Here is a 19,417-nt window from a genome sequence, read left to right on the forward strand (position 1 = left end):
AAATTTTGGTTGAATACTCTACCCTCAAAAACTGTTGCGATCCCCTATACTTGTGGGTTAACATGGGTTTGTTGATCTTATGGTCATCTTCATGACAAGCTCGAGTTCATTGAAAACGGGGTCTATATGCATTTTCTATGTTGTTTTCGATGTTGTAGTTTTTTCCTGTTCTTCATTCATAGAGGTTGCACATCTCTATATCATTGGCATTTTTATACTTGTTGTCTGCTATCCAACAACCATGAGTTTGCTCAATTTAGAGCTCATTTGTAGAAGTTATGTCAGTTCTGGTGTTCCTACATCCATGGATTTTGCTTGGGGCTTGCTTGAGGCACCCAAGAGGTAGTACCACGTTGAACAAGGGTAGTACCTCTCCAGTGGTACTGTCGCACTTCAGTACTACTCAAGTACTGGTTATATTTTGCTCTTTGTTCGACGCATTTCTTCAAGCGGTAGTAGAATGATAGTAATGCTCGGTAGTACCGCTCTCTACGGTAGAACCACCCTATTTTTCTCTACTACCACTGTTTCACCTACACTTGCAACACCTAGAGGTAGTGCTACTCCGGCGCACTACCACCTCCTGGGTCCTCTTAGTTGCACGCTGTGGATTGAAACTTTCATGCGAGCGGACGGTACTACTACTTATGCATGGGTTGAGTGCGTAACAATTACATTTGGGGGATATTTATGGGGGTCTTCTTACCAAATGGTTCCTATCTCTTCGGCTTGTGTTCTTCCCCCCATTGTTGACCTTCTTCGAGCTTGCTAACTCTCAATCCCTCCAATGATTCTTGCTAGTTCTTGAGGGAAAAGAGAGGACATCTAGATCCATATTTCCACCAATCACTTTCTCCTCTATGTGAGGGGAACCCCTTGGATCTAGATATTGGAGTTATTTGTGAGATCCATATTCTTTCTCTCATATTCCTCTATAGCTTTTGTTGTGGTGGTGTGATTTTAGTGTGAGGGACATGACTAGTTTGTGTGATCTTGCCATTGCATTAGTTGCATCGGTTTGAGTTCTCCACGGTGATACATGGAAGTGAGTTTTGAGAAGCTTATTACTCTCGGGTGTTTGGGCACCCTCGAGCTTGTGCCTCTTGGGTGCTTTGGCACCCTAGACGGTTGGTAGTGCCTCGGAGCTCAATCATTGTGGTCTAAAGCTCCGAGCAAGCGTCGGGGTCTCAAATTAGGTTGTGGAGATTTCCCCGAGCAATTTGCACCTTGAAGCCACAATCCATTGTGGTGAAGCTTCGTGGTGGTGTTGGGAGCCTCCAATCAAGTTGTGGAGATTGCCCCAACCTTGTTTGTAAAGGTTCGGTCGCTGCCTTGAAGGGCACACTAGTGGAATCACGACATCTTGCATTGTGCGAGGACATGAGGATATTACGGTGCCCCTAGTGGCTTCTTGGGGAGCATTGTGTCCCCCTCCACCACTCCAAACGAAATTATCATTCGCAAGGGTGTGAACTTTGGGATACATCGTCGTCTCCGTGTGCCTCGGTTATCACTTACCCGACCCTTTACTTATGCACTTTTCTTTGTGATACCCATATTGTTTCTTGTTATATATCTTACTATCACTTAGTTGTTTATCTTGCTTAGCATCAGTTGGTGGTGCACATAAGTGACCCTAGTTTTTTTAGGTTTTGTGCCTTACTAATTAAACGCTAGTTTTATACCCTGTTTGTTCAAGCCGAAACCATAATTATTATAAAGCGCCTATTCACCCCCTCTAGGTGAGATCAACATCCTTTTAGAAGGTAATAAGATGCATGTCTACGAGGTGTGAAACCCCGATCAGTGTCGCATGGGTATTGAATTTAACCTCGGGTCTGAGAGATCAAGTCTAATTTTGGAAAGTACAATCCTTCTTGTGATATGCCTTGGTTTCCAAGGGGCGGTCATCACAATTTCCGCCAAACAATACCATTTTTCCACGTGTTCTTCACATCATGCCACAGTGACACATCCATTTTCATGATTTTCGGAGTCCATTTGCAGTTCCTCCAATTAAATTACTAACAAGCCCTATGTTGGTGGACGTATCTCATTGCCTAAATGTTTGAAAATTCTTCACATTCCCTGGACAATGACTGAAAAGACGCAATGCGACACACAAAATGATTTTTTAGACCTACCTTGATAACACCAGCATGTAGTTGAAGTTGGCATTTTATTTATATGCACCAAATGCCCGGTGAATGAAAAAAATGTCTTCAATTTAGCAAGCGAGTCGTGGAATGTGACATAGAATCAATACATGGGTCAAAAGGTGATTGTTCACTGAGAAAATAATTCGAGGCGAAATGTTGAAGCCACGTGTTCATTTCAAATGAAAATATGATATTCATGCATAAACAAATAGCACATGGTTCATTCATTAAGGTCGTGTGCTTCGCAAACCATGGGCAATGACCCCTAATACGCGAAAAGTGTCGTGCGTTCTGATTGGACAAAACCAAAGCCACATGGATGTACTTCTACACCCTAGGATGCACCCAGATCTAACGTCATTCCTTATCCCTCTCGATAACACATGTAGTTGCAATTGGGATTTGATTTATATGCACTACATGCCAAATAAATACTAAAAATGGCTTAAATATAGCAAACAAGCCCATAAATGCTCCAAAAAATCAAACATGGTGCATAATGATGAATGCCTACCGTGGAAAAAATGGAGGAGAGGCGATGAAGACACCATCGATTGAAGTTTGGTTTGCGACTTCTCCCTTTGGAACTATGATGCTTCTATTGAGATGCTATGGTTTCGAAGTTGTAATCATCGTAACATGTGCCACAGTTTACCAAAAAATCCATGCGGTCTCGAGATCACGCCACGATGATACACTGGTTTCCGTGATTTTCGGAGTCCATATACATTCTCTATAATTAAATAAAAACATGCCTTATGTAGGTGGATGCATCTTGTAGCGAGAATATTTGAAAATTCTTCTCATTCTTTGGACAACGAATGAAAACACACAAAGTGACACAGAAATGATTTATAATGCCTTCTTTCCCAGCACCCACATGTAGTTGCAGGTGGGATTTGATTTAAATGCACTAAATGCTCGGTAAATGCAAAAATGTTGGGAAAATATCAAACGATACATGAAATGCGGCACAAAATCAATACTAGGGTACAATGATAGCTGCATACCATGCTAAAAAATTTGGAGACAAAATGATGAGGTCGCGTCTACATTTCGAAGTTGACAATTTTCACTTCAAACGAATTTAAACTACTTGTGCACATATGTTACTAGATGAAACCATTTGCATAGGCCTTTCTGCGGGCCGTTCGCCGCTCTTTTTCACCCTTTTCACCGAAGCCGCCAACATGCCCCCCACCCGCTCCCTCTATTTTTTCACTCAACAGTCCGTATATTCTACCCGAACTCCATAGCCAGCTCCCTCCCGTCCCTGAGATCTGCACCAAAACCCTTTTTGGTGCTGTCGTGCTCAACCCGTCCGTGTACCCACTCCCTGGCGTCAACCCTACCCTTCACTGCCATTCCGAACATGTGGTTGCACATGTATTGTTGTCTTCATTTGCTCGCCATCTACCGTCGAGCATATCGATCATGTGCCCTCACCTCTCCTGTTGGGTTTGCACAAAAACATGTTGGTTATTGACTTCCATCACGGTGAGGTCTATTACCTCCTGATCCCTTTCCTTATTTGGTTCAGTTTATTCCCAATTTGGTCGTAAAATAATGTACAACATATTTATGTTCATTATCTACCTTTGTAACTACATATAAGTTGTATTTGTTCCAATTATTTATTGTCGGTTACATATCATGGGAGTCTGAGTCACACAAAATTAACAGATTAGCCATACATTTCCAAGTTATCACATGTAGAGTTTAAACAACTTGCTGCCTAGTTGTTACCTTTAATTTATCTTATCCCCTTTCCTGAATTTTGCATGTGTCCTCTGTAGATGTTGATTAGCAGCAACGATATCATACTTCTACTAATGTATCTTCATCCGAGTCCAAAACCAACATGTCTACAGCATATGATCTTGCATCAAGAAATTAGGAACAAGATAGAGTTGTCACAATCACCCTTCCAGTCAAGACACGGAAGACGCTCTAATAAATCCCACACACTAGCCTAAAGGTGTACACAAAGTAGCTGAAATCGATTTGAGGTCTTGGTCTCCAACTAAACCAGATAAAGAACACACGAGGTTCATGATTGTGTGTGAATTTGTTGGCAGGGCAAGGCTCAAATTTAATCTAATCGGGTTTTGCAAGGTTGATACAGAGACACAACATATGATAGTCATGGAGATCATGGAGCACTTTAATGTTCCTCAGGAGTGGACAGATCGGTTGGAACACACTTCATTGAAGAAGGCGAGGGATGCTTGGAGAGACTGGATGCATGTGTTGTACAATAAGTACTTCAGCCGATGCAAGGACCCAATCCCCTCATACCCCCAAATTACAACGGAAGACTAGAAAGAATTCAAAAGGGTGGGGTCCAATATAGAGTTTATTCAGAAGAGTGCCATGTAATCGGAACTTCAGAAGAAGAACATACACCCTCATCGTATGGGTGTGGCAGGATACTACGACATGACACTGGTATGGGATCAAGAGGGCAAAGAAGCAGTAGCTGTGAGTGGCAAACCGACCTTCAGTGAAATTAAGGGCAGTCGTGTTAGGGACTACTTGCGGGCACGTGCAAGGAGGCATGACAACAATACTTATTACTTTGAAAACTCCGTAGATGAAACAATGTATAAGGACATGGTAGAGGCTTTCAAACCCCTTGGAAGGTTCTTAGGAACTCGAGGCCATGTGACATTCTCTTTGAGGTGTTTCAATCCAAAGACTCCACTCGACGTGCAAGGGGTATTGGGGATAAATATCCCGCAAAAGAAGGATTTCTGAAAGCATAATTGCTCACTAGGGTGGATTTGATAATTGATCACAACATATGCATCATCGGACTAATATGATTTTCCAAGTATATTTCAGAAAAATATAAAAGATGTTTTGGCTAAAGGCTTATGTGGAGGTGCCCCTTGATGCAAGAAAGGAATAAGATTGGCTCAAGCTTTAAGCTAGAAGACTCTTCATTTTATATTTGTGAGAAATCACTTTTGAATCCGTAGGAAAGCCAATACTATTAAAAGGGGGTGAGGTAGTAAAATGAACTGGTTGCTCAAGTGCTCAAAGTTAGCCACCAAAATACTCAGTCATTTTTCCCACATAACCATTCTATCCAATTCGACATACTCAAATTCGATGCCACCAACTTTCATATTTCGGCCCCACCGAATTTGATCTCACACAAAAACCCTAGCCATTCCCACAAAATCGATGCAATCGAAACCATATCGGTGCTACCGAGTTCAGGGTGATTAACTTTTTGTTGCCTAGGTACATAAAATCAGAATTTCTGAGTTTGCGTATCGGTGTTACCGAGATTGGTCATGTGACTGATAGCCACCTTTTCGGTGCCACCGAGTTCTATATATCAGTCCCACCGAGATTTAGAAGTTGCTACCTTTTGGGCGAGTAGGTACCAATGATTTTATGACTTCGGTGTCACCGAGTTTGCCACTTTAGGTGTAATGGTTGTATTTTGTGTGTTGCCTATATATACCCCTTCACCCACCTTTCACTCATGGGAGAACTACTCAGAACACACACTTCATTTCCAGATCCATTTTCTGACAGAGAACCACCTACTCATGTGTTGAGACCAAGATACTCCAATCCAATCATTTGAAACTTGATCTCTAGCCTCCCCAAACTGCTTCCCACCAAATCAATCTCTCCTGCACATGCCAGTTCCATGAGAGAGTGATTTTGTGTTGAGGAGACTATCTTTAGAAGCACAAGAGCAAGGATTTCATTGATCTACCACATCTATTACCTTTTGGAGGGTGGTGCCTCCTAGATTGGATACGTGCCGCTTAGGAGCCTCCTACTTCATGTTGTAGAGTTGAACCAATATTTTTGTAAGGGCAAGGATATCGCCTACTTAGTGAAAATCTACCGTGAATAAGGCTAGTCCTTCAAGGGCAGAAGCCATGGTGGAATATACAAGGCCGCTTTTTTGTGTACCCCTTGTGGGTGGAGCCCTCCGTGGACTCCCGCAGCCGTGACCCTCCATGGGTTGAAGTCTCCACTAACATGGACATACGATAGCGCCACCTACCGGAATCATGCCAAAAATCACTGTGTCAACCTCATGCGTTTGATCTCCCTATCTTACTCCTTTACTTTACACTTGCATGTTTCACTTCCAGCTGCTACATTCTTAGAACTACATGTGTAGGGTGTACTTGACATGCTATAACTTCCAAAATAGCCCCTCAACTAAAATTGGGAATAGGCAAATAAATTCTCTTGTCAAGTAGTCTAATCACCCCCTCTCTAGACATACTTTCGATCCTACAAGTGCTATCAGAACTTTGGTATCCATTGCATTGGTTTCACAACCTAGGAGAGTGTGGCATCTAGTGAGGGAAATTATCACCATAGAGGTTCATACTTCGATGGTGCTAATTTTGCTAGTTGGAAGCATAAGATGAAAATGCATATTCTTGGCTTTGATCCTCATGTTTGGGATTTTATTCGTGTTGGTGTGCAAGGTAACTTCTTCGATGATGGGCATGAACCGGATCCTGACGCAACATCTGATGAACTAAAGATGTTGCAACTCAATGCTCAAGCCTGCGACATCACCTTCAATTGTCTATGCCCCGAAGAATTTAACAAAATCAGCTCCCTTGAGAATGCAGAAGAAGTTTTGGATACTTTGATCGATATGCACGAAGGTACTGATTTTGTCATAGAATCTAAGTTGGATGTGCTTCAAAGTCAGCTTGACAAGTTCAAGATAAAGGATGGTGAAGGTGTCGCTGAAATGTACTCTAGGATAGCTTTCATCACCAATGAGATTGCCAGCTGATCAACCGAAGAGATGACCGACAAATTCATCATCAAAAAGATACTTAGAGCTCTTGATGGAAATTATGACACCATGTGCACATTGATCCAAATGATGCCAAACTACAAAGATCTCAAGCCAACTGAAGTCATAGGTAGGATTGTTGCTCATGAGATGTCACTCACGAACAAAGATGAGCTGCACAACAAGTCAAGCGGTGCTTACAAAGCTTCATGTGATGCTCCTGCTACTTCAAAGGACAATCTTGTCAGATGAAGAGATAAGCCTCATGGTCAGAATATTCAACAAGTTCTACAAGAGTAGAGGCAAAGAGAGAAGCTCAATCTCAAGACATGATGAGAATCGTTCGTCTAGTCGTGACCGAAGCTGCTACAATTGTGGGAAGCCCGGACACTACTCCAATGAGTGCTCGACTCCCTACAAACGAAGAGAAGAGTCACCTCGAAGACGAAGCTCAAGAGATGAGTCACCTTGTAGAGAGAGAAGGAGCAGAGAAGATCGTTACGAACGAGGACACTCACGGAGAGGCAAAGAATCGCAGAAGAAGGACAAATACACCAACAGCAGCTCAAGAAGAAGACATCAAGCTCATGTTGGTGAATGGGTTTCTGGCTCCAAGTCTGACAACCATTCCGAGAGAAGCTATCACTCCAACTCAAACTATAGTCAAGATGGAGGTGTTGCTGTCATTTACTTATTTCCTCCAACTCCTACGCCCTATTTGATTCACCAAATGAGGGGTTCAGAAATTGCTTCATGGCTAAAGGCCCCAAGGTATCACACCCCGAGTATCTTGATCTTAATAGTGAAGAGGATGAATTGTTAGGAGAAGCTGACTTGCTCTTTGATAAAACTAGTGATTGCAATGAAAATGAACTTGCTAATTATCATGCTAGTCAAGAGAAATCGAGTGATGATGATAAGAAAGAGATTGAACGACTAACTCAAGAATTAAAAACTCTTATGTTATCTCATGAAACTACTCTAGAAGATCGTAGAGAGCTTGCAAGAACTCATGAGAAGTTGCGCTTCGAGAAGCTCAATTTGGAGCAAGAACATTTGCAAGTGCATATAGTGCCCCTTAGTGATTTTGGTGGTTTGAACACTTATAGGTTAAGTATCTAATGTGTTCATGAGTGTACACAGGATCTATAAGTCGCCGAGGAGTTTGAAATATACGATGAATATCGACCCCTAAAAATGTATATCTTTAGCTGAAGAAATTGGTCTTCTGCTGAAGACTTTGATCACGAAGTGTCGGTGAATACTCACAACATATGCCATAGGTAGGCTAAAGTCGGTGACAACCGAAGTGACAAAGGTGGGCGTTGGGAACGAGGTTGGTACATGCATGGGACGCACGATGTACCCAGGTTCAGGGCTCTCCGTAGAGATAATACCCCTAATCCTGCTGGTGTGTTTGATGTATGGGAACAGAGTACAATGTTGCTCCTGGAGCTGTGTTGGGAGGAGGAAGAGGGGAGCAGCCGACTCGTCTCTACCTCGCTCTCTGTTGGTTGGTGAGTGTGTGGTGTTGAATGACTGGCAAGGGATTGTCCCCTTTGCATGGGGGGCGGCCGGGGGGGTTTATAGACGAACCCGCCGGCCTACAATACGGATAAAGGCTACACACGTGGAACCCGGTTGGCTGCTTCGCCGGCTGGCCAGGGGCCCACAAGGGTCTTGTCTTGTTGATGAGGGGCCCGCCGGCTGCATGGTCTCGATTGCCTGTGGGACCCGCTGGCGGGCCAATGGGGTTCTCGCGTAAGGCTGACGCTGAGCACGCGTTGTACGTCGAGCGTCGCCCCACGAGATTCTGCATGGGCAGGTAGTACGACCGCCTCCACTGTTCCCCACACCGAGTGCAGTAATGGAGTGGGAGTATGATGGTCCGAAGCTAGGTCATGGATCAGAGCCTAGGTAGGTCAGCGACGTGGTCGCCGATGCTCGTACCTGCCGGGCGCCCTAATCGTGTACCTTTGCTGACGCGTAGCTACCTTTAATCGTGAGGTCTCCTCCTGACCTACGATCTGATGTGACTTGTGATTCCCAGCCGGCTAGCCTACTTGGTCAGCCGGCTTGAGGGTGGCCACCTCCTCCCCTATCCGGCTGGCGGGACCAAGCCGGCTCTGAAGGGGAGGCCGCCTGCATTCTAGCCGGCAGGGGCTACTTGGCCGGCCAGAAAGGTGGCTGCCTCGTCTTCGAGCCGGCAGGCGATGCCTAGCCGGTCAGAAGACTTTGGCCTTGGAAATCTCCATACCTTCATGTCCATTGGGCCGGAAATGAAGGAACAGGCTTGATGAGCCTACCCCGGGGTTATCCCCCCGACAGTAGTCCCCGAAGCTGGCGAGGTCTGCCACCTGCGGGCGGGCGGCCTCACCGGCTTGTTGTCCTGATACTTTGGCTGTTGTTTGCGGCGAAGGGCGCCGACTTCGGAGCCGGGAACCTTCGAAGCGACGCCTCGGTCCAGTCGTAACTGGCCCGGAGAACGCCACGTGCCAGGCCCCGCCTGGCGTAATGATGGCGATTACTGCTTGACGGGACCGGGCTTGGGCCCTGGGTCCCGCCACGATGCCCCCTCGGCCTCCGCGCGGGAGATCTTCTGCGGATTTACTCCGCGATGGTTGGGCTTAGGGGGGCGTTACCGCCCGTAATACACAAAATTAATGGGGCCCGACACGCACCGGATCCCTCCCCACGACGCTTCGTGGGGGTTTAAATGGGAAGCGAGGGTTTCGAGGAGGCCATTCGCCCCCTCTTCTCGCCCTCCTCCGTGCTCTCTTCCTCCTTGCGTCCCGAGAAAGAAGACCTCGTGCCCTTCGTCTCCTTCTTCTTCACCGTCGAGACCTCCGCCGAACGCTTCGAGCTCTCACCACGCGCAGCCATTGCCGGTGGATCTTCTTTGAAGAAGTCATCGGCGCAGCAGGCGTCCTTGCAGGGGGCCTGGCTGGGCAGCGATGTCGACGAGGAGCTCATCGATGCGCTCCGTCATCATCGACTGCTGCCCCCGGCCTCCCAAGTGTCGGTGCGCCTTCCTAGCTCCGAGGCCTCTCCCGCACCTGTCGCGGGAGAGGTTGTGGTCTTCGCCGAGCACTTCTACCGGGGTTTCGGGCTCCCGGCTAGCTCTTTCTTCGCCGAGTGGCTCCAGTTCTTCAGCCTGCAGCCGCATCATCTGGCGCCGAACGCCATACTGCAGCTGGCCGCCTTCGTGGTCCGGTGCGAGGGCTTCGTGGGGATCGAGCCTAGCGTCGATCTGTGGTGCAGCCTATTCTTCTTTAAGCAGCAATCCATCGCCATGGAGAAATTCGAGGTGGAGAAGCTCAAGGGGCCGCGCCCCATGACGTCGTGCGGGGCCGCGTTGGTGCATCAACGCCCGAAGTCCGGCTTCCCCCAGATGCCTTTGCAAGACTCCATCAAGCATTGGTAGAAGGGGTTCTTCTACGTGAGCAGCACCGACCCGACCCAGGACGCCCTCAACATGCCCCCTGTGACGCCCTCGGTTTAATCGTACGCTAACCATACACGCAAATGCGTACGATCAAACCCAAGGACTCACGGGAAGATATCACAACACAACTCTAGACACAAATAAAAATAACATCAGCTTCATATTACAAGCCAGGGGCCTCGAGGGCTAGAATACGAAAGCTCGATAAACACACGAGTTAGCGGAAGCAACAAATATCTGAGTACAAACATAAAACATGGGGTGCCTTAGAGAAGGCTAGCACAAAAGATACAACGATCGAACGAGGCGAGGCCTCCTGCCTGGGAACCTCCTAACTACTCCTGATCATCAGCGGCCTCCACGAAGATGAGACCATCGGGATGACAGACATCGGCAGAAACTCCACTCCTGGGTTCCATCATCTGGTCGCAGAAAATGGATCAAGGGGACAAGGGGAGCAAAGCAGCGGTGAGTACTCATCCAAAGTACTCACAAGACTTACATCAGAACTGTGCTAGATATGCACTATTATCAAAGAAAGGTGGGATATATGTGGACTGACTGCAGCAATGCGAGAATAGAGAGATGAGGCCTAGTCCTATCGAAGACTAGCATCTTCAGGGTCTTGCAGCAATAGACGAGAGTAGAACAGGGGTAAAACATTAATAGTCATATTGTTGCAGCAATATTAAAGTGAGGTCACGCCTAAAGATCCTCCCTCGACTCCCTGCGAGGAAGCAATCCCGAGGGAAACTAATTCCAGTTAAGTAACAATTGTAGTTGTATAAGATCGGGGCACAACTCCAAGTCGTCCTGTAACCGTGGACACGGCTATCCGAATAGTTAATTTTCATCCCTGCAGGGGTGCACCACATGTCCCGTCACGCTCGATAACACTCTGGCCGGACATACTTTTCTGGGTCCTGCCCGGCCTCGGAATATCGACACGTCGCATCCCCACCTAAGACTAATGAGAGAGGTCAGCCCGCCGGTCTAAATCCTAAGCGCAAAGGGTTCATGGGCCCAGTTCCCCTACGCGCTCCTGCACGATGTGAGGGCAGCCGACGTCAGTCCTAGCATCCCTTAATCACAAGCGCAATGCATCTCGGGACCACTCGGGCGCGCGCCACTACGATTGCTGACATCTGAAAATCTTCGGTTGATACCGCGACACCGAGTACCCATAATTCTTCCCGCGTAGCCGGTTAGTGCGAAAAGGTCTCCGACCAACCCAGATCAAATATCCAAATCCATTAACATTTTAATTAGGCCAACAACACAGTCTCACGGGAATCCACCCGTCTTACAACTAATCACCAAAGATCCCAGTAACATGGTCGAGTAACTGTGTGGGTATAACATCGGGGGGAATCCGAGGGATCACCCTCGTTGGATTCCGAACGATATATCCGTCAAGGTGGGCTTAGAGGAATCCCCTCGGGGGTCCCACACTTGAGGGGTTGCACGACAGGGGCATCGTCGGGAATGGTGAAAGAGGAATCACCCTCGATAACCACGACTGACTAGCTATACTACAGGATATCATTAGGAGTACTTAGCGAGGTGTCACCCTTGGTACCCGATAGTATCTCTGTAGCGTCGTACAACTAAGGGGTGCATGTGCTGTGTCGGGTCTGGCTCGTCGATCAGGGATCGAGATTTGAAAACAAGCGGGGCAACTGAACTACGGGGTCAGAGGGGATGACTGCTCCACCTATGCTAAGGATATTAAAGGTACATGACTGAAAGTAGCAGTTCATCAAAAATAGGCTATGCATCAGATATAGGAGCTAACAACAACAGTAGCAAAATACTAATGCAAGCAGTAGGAAGAAAGACATAGGCGACATAGGAATGATCAAGGGGGGTTTGCTTGCCTTGCAGCTCTGCGGCAAAGGACTGATCGGCAGGGTCGTAGATGTACCCGGCAGCAGCGTCAGTCTCGGGGTCTACCCGTAAGAAGAGGGGAAAGAAACAATAAATAATAGCAACGGTGCAACACAAAGCATGATATGGCAAGATGCAGGCTAGACATGAGCTAACGCAGCAACATCCGTCATAGACGGGTCGGAAGAATATCTGACGATATTTTCCGAGTCTCGGGCTACTACCGGTCATACTGGAAACGATGGAAATGTTTCATGTTTGGTATGCTAGGGACGCGTGACACACGAACGAGCCGTGTATCCGGGTTCGTCTTGTTCTCCTGATCAACTTTCATGTTGAAAATATTTTGATCTGACTTACAGATTATTTAATTTTAATTTTTAAAGTTTTATTCAATAATTAGGAATTCAAAAACAGGTTTAATTTTTTTAATAAAAAGCTATTATGACATCAGCATGATGTCATGCTGCCATCAACAGTTGACTGGTCAACTGACTAGCGGGTCCCGAACGTCATAGGCACAAGTTTTAATTTAGATTAAATATTAATTAATCAGATTAATTTAGTGGGGGACCCACGTGTCATACTCTAATTATTCGAATTATCCAATTAATTAATTTAACTAATATATATCTATTTATTTATTTAATAAAAACATTAACATTATCTTTTTTTTTTTAATTATCGCGTGGGGCCTCCCTGTCATAGACAGCGGGTGCGTTGGCCCCACTGGTAAGTGACCTTAGGCCAAATACTCGATTTTATCCACACATACATAATCATGCAAATATCGTATTCCTCCAAATATCTATATACGCAAATACATACATCGCATCTCATACATACATACATATATACGGAATACATCATTTGTTTTATTTTATTTTAACTCTCAACAGTCCCATCTCTCTCTCTCTGTTAACAGAGTTACACACAACTCTCTGCTCTAACTCAACATAGAAGAACACATCCTTCAAATCTTCCTACCGGAGTCAAACGTCGACGGATCGGAGCCCCGTTCGCCGGAACGGAACCGGGACGACGAGGAGAACAAGATGGTGGGAGGAGCCCGAGGAGGGGCTCACCGACGTTGACAAGACGGCCCAGTGAAGCCGGAGTTCGCGGGAAGGCAGAGGTGACGGTGGTGATGGCGTGGTGATGACGGTGGTGCCGGCGGTGACGGTCGTCAGAGAGGGCCTCCCGGAGTCGTGGGCGGAGAGGAGAGCCCTCCGGTGAAGAAGGGGCCGGCCGGATCCGGCGAGGGTTGCCCCGGCCTCAAGGGGAGGGAGGCCGGCCGGGTGGGAGGCAGGGGAGGCCCCGTGGGGGAGGGGGGCTCGCCGGCGGGGTGGAGATGTAGGGGAGGGGTTCGGCCGGCGGTTGAAGGGGCCGAGATGGGGATGCTCACCGGCCGGTGAGGAGGTAAGGCCTCGGTGGGGGGGACTGGGAGGCCGACGGGGGAGTTGGGGAAGGAGCTCGCCGGCCGGGGTGGGGCGAGGTGGAGAGGAGGGCTCGGGGTGGGATCTAGGGGTTCTCGTGGGGCTGTTAGGGAGGGAGAGAGGAGACCGAGAGGAGAGGCCTCGGCCTCGTGAGGGAGAAGGGATCGGGAGGGAGTCGATCTGGGGAGGCGGGGGGCTCGATTTTGGGTGCGGGAGAGGGAGCAGGTCGAGGGGAAAAGGGGTCTCGGGGGGGGGGGTTTGCTGGGGGCTCTCGGTAAAGGAGAGAGCGGGGGGACGTGGGGTGTCTGTGAGGAGGGGGCCCCCTCGAGGGGATGAGGGCACGTGGGCGGAGCGCTTGGGGAGGGGAGATCGCCAGGGGGGGTTTGGTGGCGATGTGGGGGGCTGCTGCCCTGGCGGCGGCGGGGGGGGGGGGGAGTTGGGGAGCCAGGGGCGCTAGGGTTGCTTGGTGGGTGGTTGTGGCCTAGCCGGCTGGGCGTCTAGGCCCAGTTGGGCGAGGTGGGGGGGGTTCGGTTGCTTGCTTTTTTTATTTTTTTTATCATTTGTTTTTCTTTCTTTTACTTTCTGACATTCTATTATTATTATTTTCTTATATATATATATATATCTTTCTGTTCTAACTATATAGGACTTTTAATACCATTAAAAATGTCTGATTCATTTTTATAACCTATTAGGGAATTTCAGTAACTCTCCTGACATTTTTACTTCACATCACAAAACGTTTCTCGTTCGATTTTATTTTTAAATTTCGAATTTGACTTGGTTTTCGACTAACACGAGATCAATGATAGAATTTATGATGACGTGGCTTCATTAGCGTGGATTACTGTCGCTTGACTACAGGGGTTACTGTAGCACAAATCCGGGGATGTCACACCCCCGTTCGCCATCGCCCCTCCGACGCGGCAGAACTGGGACGCGAAGACTCCCAAGACACATCCTGAGGTGGCGTTTATTCGCGACCACCTCGATATCTTGAGGGAGAGCGGCCTCCTCGGCCGTGACCTTCTCGCCACCATGGTGGTCCGCCGGATTCTGCCTGTGCAGAGGCGGCCACATCTGGTCTGCTAGATGAGCGGCTGGCTTGATTAATGCCGGCTGTCCACCAAGAGGTTCACCCTGGGCGCTGTAGCGCGAAGGGTGAACCTGATCTCCATCGCCCGCTTGGATGAGGGCGGGGAATGGACATGGGGGATGTCCCCATTCAACCGGGCTCATCCGCCTCCGATGGTAGCCTTACTCCCTTCTTTTCTGTTGTTTTGTTTTGAAGCCGGTGGCGTTTGCTAAGCCTGGTTGAATTCCTTTCTTGTAGATGTTCAAGACCTTGCAGGGGTCCCTCCGTCAGCCTGCTTCTAACGTGGAGGCGTCCGGCGCTTCCGAGATGGAGGACGAGGATGCGATGGAGCCCCGCTCAGACTCCTCCGCCGGCTCGGAAGATCCCTTGGAGTCGGAAGGGACCGAGCCGTCCGGTGAGTATCCGCGCCACGCCCATGACTGGACTGGACGACGATGAGGAAGCCTCATTCTGTTCTCATGTAGCATTGGAGGGAGACTCCGACGAGGTGGAGGAGGTCACCGGCCCACTACCGTCGCGCGGTCGGTGTCAAGGTGGCGGAGAGACCGCTGCTGATGAGGCAGCCCGGAAGAAGGGCAAGGGTGCCACAGCTTCCCGGCCGGCCTCTAAGCGACCGGCGCCGGGTCCCCCAGCCGGGCAGCGGTAGACGGCGCCGTGGCGGTCGCCGGAGGCAGGTCCCGGTAGTTGCTGGGTATGGTTTCCTCCTCTTCTCCCTTCCATATCTTGAGATGAGCTTTGTTCCTGAGAAGCTTGGCTTGACAGGGAGGCGGAGGATGCAGATGAAGACACCGCCTCCACAGGTGAGCGGGCCGGCTGGGCAGCGGCTCGAGATAGAATCCCAGCATCGGTGGGACACGGCTGCGGGGAAGACCGCCGTGGGTCAGCCTCGCCCCAGCCGGGTCGAGAGGCCGGCGGAGAAGCGTGCGAAGGCTAGACAGGATCCCTCCGCACATGCCCGTGTGGAGGAGCCAGCTAGCGAGGCCGCCTCCAGGCCGGCCCCGAGGACTGGAGGGGCCCAGCCGCCGGAGCCGGCAGCCCCGGAGCAGGTGGACGTGGAGACAATCCCGGTTTCTCCCCAGGCCAAAGCAGCTCCTGACGCGCCGGTGCTGGATCTGACCGCGCCGGACGCGGCCCCTGATGCCCTAGGAGCGACCATGGATGTGCTAGACGCGGCTCATCCTCCTCCTGCGAAGGAGGTAGCGCCGGCTTGGACGGCACCCGAGCCAGACGTCGAGCTGGCACCAGGAGCCGGCGCCATCGTCGTCCCTCATTAGGGCCCTGTTGCGCCAAGGGCAGGGGGCCAGCCTGGGAGCCGGCCCATGAATTCATGGCGGGCGGCGAACTTGGCCCGCCTGCGAATGCCCGCCCGCGCCGTTCTTTCTGGCGTGCCGGAGCTGGTGACCCTGTTTACCAGCGGCCGGTCGAAGGTGGAGTAGGCGGCCCGCGTGGTATGCCTTGAAGCCTGGAAGCCCGCACCCAGGTAGGCCTTACCTTTTTTGGTTTTTCTCCGCGCTTTTTTCTCTTGACGTCAGTGGGGGCCCGACAACGCACCCACTAGGTGTAGCCCCCGAGAATCGGGCGGGTTGATTGCCAACCGGTCCGAATCTCTTGGAGGCCTTTTTCTCTGCATATTTTTCTTCAGTGGGGGCGCGCAAGCGCACCCACTGGGTGTAGCCCCCGAGAATCGGGCTGGTTATGCTTTTAACCAGGTCGAATCTTAATCATGTTCCCTTTCTCTCCCCTTTCGCACGCGCTTTATGATGCTCAGGTACAGACGTACAACGAGCTTCGGGACCAGCACCTGGGGGCTGTTAGCCGGATCGCCGAGCTTGAAGCCCGGCTGGGCGAGGCTGCCGCTTTGCGTGATGCCTTGCACGAAGCCGGCGGCTGGCTCCAAGAGCAGCTGGACCTTCTTCAGGCGGAGAAGAAGGAGCTCGAGGCGGCAGGCTAGGTCGAGTTGGAGCTGCTGCGGGCCACGCTGCAGGAGAAGGAGACCTCCTGCTCTGCCGACGTGGACCACCTCGCGTCGCTTCATCTTGAGGAGGTGAACCTCAAGGACGCCGCCTTGAGGGCGATGGACGAAGCCCTTACCCAGAAGCAAGCGCAGCTGGCTAAGGGACTGGAGTCCGCCGCGACCCTCCAGGAGGAAATCGCACGCCTCACCCATGCGAGTGAGGTGCGGGGGCGCGAGGTCCTCGAGGTCTCTCATGAGACCGACGGCGCTTTCCAGCGTGGGTCTTTCTTCCTTGTTTTGGGTTTGGTCTTTTTGCTGTCTCCTCCACTTGCTATGTTCTTACGTCCTAGTTGCCTTTTCCCCAGATCTCTTCCCCGAGACCCAGGTCGTAGCCGACACCGCCATTGAGGTGTGCCGTGAGGAGCGCCGCGCGTCCGGGCAGGAGGTGGATACTACCTCCGGCTGAAGCGTGGAGGAGATCGGGGTGGACCTTTGGGCCCGCCTGCACGTCCTGGGCGAGTCTGTGACTCGGCTCCAGGTTGCAGGTTCGTCGATGGTGGCGGCCCTGTGGCCGGAGGGTGTGGAGTCGACGAGCATGAGCCGGCTTGCCCGCTAGCTCGCAGCGGGTGGAGAGCGCCTGGATGCCTGGCGTGCCTCCGCAGCGCGGTCTGGGGCTTATATGGCTCTGCGCTTGGCCAAGTCATGGTATCGCAACCTGAACTTGGGCAAGCTGGCTGCCCAGCGCGACGGCTCAGAGGCGGAGCTGCAAGGCATGGAGGAGGAGCTCCGGGTGAGAGCCAGCACTGTCGCCGAGTACGCAGCATGGGATGACTTCGTCTTGGAGCGGGGTGAAGAAGGTGGCATGATCGCTGAATATCTGCACGGCCTCCAGCCCTATGACGCCGACAACAGCTCCGACGAGGCGGTCCGGGCTGCGGAATCTGCAGCCGCCTCCAGCGGTGGGGCGTATGCCGACTCCGGGATCAGCGGAGCCGGGGGACGCAACGGGGGAGACGGCGCATCCACCTCGGGAGGAGCCGGAGGCGGTGAAGCTACCACGTCAGGAGCAGCAACCGAGACGACCCCTGTGGCCACTGTCCCGTAACTGGTGTCCTTTTGTGTTTTTGGTTCTACCCCCGGAGGGATGTAACGAACATGGGCCGTGGGCCACTGCTTTTTATGAATGTATATATTCAGCATTATATTCGTCACCAAGCATGTTGTCTTATGATCCCATCTTTTGATTCCTGGTTGACTTCTCTTATCTGAAGCCATCAAGACATAAAGAACGAGACATAAGCCAATCAGAGGCCGGCTTGAATGAACCAACTCGAGCCGGTCATCACTAGTATAGCCGGACTATGCATGTATTCGACCTGACCCGGCGTCATATCGCGAACCGAGCGACTGGAACCAGCCCGCAGGTTCAAGCGAAGGACCGGGAGTCAGCCGGTACACTATGTGCCCGACTATAAGGATTGACCGTCCGAGCGGCTGGCGAGCCACCGAGCTTGTTTAAAGCTAGCAAGGGGCCGCGCTGCGTAGCCTCCGAGCTTGATTAAGCCAGCAAGAGGTGGTACGCAGTGTAGCCCATACACTGAGTGAAAACTCTTTTAGCAAGAGGAAGCATGGAGCCTGCTTTTTTCATCATATTTGTTGTTCCCGGCAGTCACAGGCCGTCTTGAGTCTTGAGTGAGATCGTATATACGATCGAGCCAGCCCGAGTCGGTCGTCCCAAGTATAGCCGGACTTTGCATGTATTCGACCTTACCTAGCGTCATATCGTGAACCGAGCGACCGGAGTCAGCCCATATGCTCAAGCGACGGACCAGGGGTTAGCCGGTACACTGTGTGTCCGTTATAAGGGTGGACCGTTTAGGCGGCTCGCGAGCCCCCGAGCTTGTTTTAAGCTAGCAAGGGGCCGCGCTGCCTAGCCTCCGAGCTTGGTTAAGCCGGCAAGAGGTGGTACACTGTGTAGCCCGTACACTTGAGTGAAAACTCTTGACAAAAAGAAACAAGGAGCATGTCCTTTTTATTGCCTTCTTTGTTCCCTGAAGAGGGAGGAAGATACATGTGCATGTTCTTTCCTTTGCTTGTCTTCTGCCTTTTAGCAATAGAACGGGCGAAGCAACGCCGCATTCGATGGGCGCTCCGTTTCTTGGCCGGAGTCGTCCCTCTTGCGCTTCCTTGGCTTCTGGGTGTCAATCAGGTAGTAAGCGTTGTTGTGTAGCGCCCTACTGATGATGAAGGGTCGCTCCTAGGGGGGTGAGAGCTTGTGCTAGCCGGCAGTGCGCTGGATTCTTCTGAGGACCAAGTCTCCCTCCGTGAAAGAGAGAGGCCTGATCCTCTTGCTGTGGTAGTATCTCAGCTTCTCCTCGTAGATGGCCGTCCGGCTCAAAGCCAAGTTCCTTGCTTCTTCGAGGAGATCCACACCGTCTTCTCTAGCCTCCTTCGCCTCTGTTTCTGTGTATAGGGTGACCCGAGGTGAGTCGAATTCGACACCCGTGGGGATAATAGCCTCAGACCCGTATACGAGAAAGAATGGAGTGAAGCCGGTCGACTGGTTGGGCGTGGTGCGGAGGCTCCATAGTACAACCGGCAGTTCTTCGATCCAGCAGCCAGCTGACCTGACCAGTGGTGCCACCAGC

The sequence above is a fragment of the Hordeum vulgare genome, chromosome 5H (genome assembly GCF_904849725.1).
Source record: "Hordeum vulgare subsp. vulgare chromosome 5H, MorexV3_pseudomolecules_assembly, whole genome shotgun sequence".
NCBI classification, from domain to species: Eukaryota; Viridiplantae; Streptophyta; class Magnoliopsida; order Poales; family Poaceae; genus Hordeum; species Hordeum vulgare.